We start from the raw sequence: 1,408 nt of genomic DNA, 5'->3' as shown, positions 1-1,408 counted from the left end.
GAGAGAGAGAGAGAGAGAGACAGCAAGCAAGAGAAAGAAAGAAAAAGATACCAAAATGGATGTGTGTGTGTGTGTGTGTGTGTGTGTGTGTGTGTGTGTGTGACACTAAAATACTGTTACAGTACTAACTCTATTTTCCTACATAAAGTCCTTAAGTGTCTTATATTCCAGCAACTTACTTAGAATGAAAGCTTCTTATTTATTAGAGACAAAGTTTGTGTCTTAATAAATAAGTTAACAAGTTAGTTTCTGTTCTCTTACGTTCAGCTCGTCCACTCATCCGCCTCTCCGTATTCCCTCTCTTTAGATTAAGAAGACAAAAAAAAATTTGAAGCTTGTTGTGTTACTGAGAAACCATCAAGAAATGTAAACTCCTGAAGATGTTCCAGCTTCACATGTGACTGGTACACAGCACTGACACTGGAGACTCCTTCACCACATCACACACACACACACACACACACACACACACACACTTCACAGTGGAGTGTGAGCTGTTACTATGGAAACGATAAGGTATCGGTACATGAATATAAACCTGCACTACAGTCAGAGCTGCTTTTAGAGGGAATTAATCACCACTGAAACACCAGTCAGGTGCCAGGACTCAGCATCAGCCCTGAGGAACACCTGATAAACTCATCAACACACTGTAATCAACTTATTAATGCTCAGATGATCTACTTTGGTTCTTCATCACAATATAGTGATATGATGTTTACAACAGAGATGAAACTAAGTGAAGCAAGAGACGTGCGGAAATAATCGATTAATTAATTAATTATTAAGGAAATGATTAAGAATTAAATGCGGATCACTTTTTAACACTAAGAGTTTCTTACCGTGTGCGTCACTGCGTCCACATGGTCGGTGTGTGTCCACTCTCTCTCTCTCTCTCTCTCTCTCTCTCTCACACACACACACACACACACACACACACACACACACACACACACACACAAGCGGTTCCGCTTCTGATCAGCTGCTCTCTTCTATCCACACAACACACACACCGTTACCACAGCGCAAGTTCTCATACACACACTGTACACACACTCTATACACACACACTTTATACACGCTTTACAAACTCCGAGCCAACACACTTCGCAGCTGCCTAGAGTTAAGAGTTACTGAGTTAAACTCCGCCCACTCTCCCTCTCTATAAGGCTGTTGCCAGGTTACCAAGCCTAGAAAGGGAGGCATGCGGGGGCGGGGCCTTTCGCCTCAGACGTCACCTGATTTGCATATTAATGAGACCTTGTAGAAGCAGGGAAATGAGAGATGAACTCACACACACACACACACACACACACACACACACACACACACACACACACACACACACACACACACACACACACACACACACACACACACACACACACACACGCTCACACACACACAC

The 1,408-nt window shown here is 43.1% G+C and overlaps 1 protein-coding gene across 3 annotated transcripts in view; it reads right to left on the bottom strand.

The window, feature by feature from the left end:
* rab11fip4b (RAB11 family interacting protein 4 (class II) b) overlaps positions 1-1,110 on the bottom strand; it is a 21,436-nt gene extending 20,326 nt beyond the window's left edge. The window contains exons 1-2 of one of the 3 annotated variants that reach the window (XM_047813751.1): positions 941-1,110; positions 843-910 (exon numbers count right to left, since the gene is read on the bottom strand). The gene's annotated coding sequence lies outside the window, so the exon portion shown is untranslated. Of the gene's footprint in view, positions 1-261; positions 401-842 lie in introns of those variants that run through there. The other 2 variants (XM_047813750.1, XM_047813753.1) reach the window with 2 other exon arrangements.
* Between the last annotated feature and the right edge of the window lie 298 nt (positions 1,111-1,408).

Source organism: Tachysurus fulvidraco, chromosome 5 (assembly GCF_022655615.1).
Source record: "Tachysurus fulvidraco isolate hzauxx_2018 chromosome 5, HZAU_PFXX_2.0, whole genome shotgun sequence".
Lineage (NCBI taxonomy): Eukaryota > Metazoa > Chordata > Actinopteri > Siluriformes > Bagridae > Tachysurus > Tachysurus fulvidraco.
This window is presented reverse-complemented; position numbering and strand designations above follow the sequence as displayed.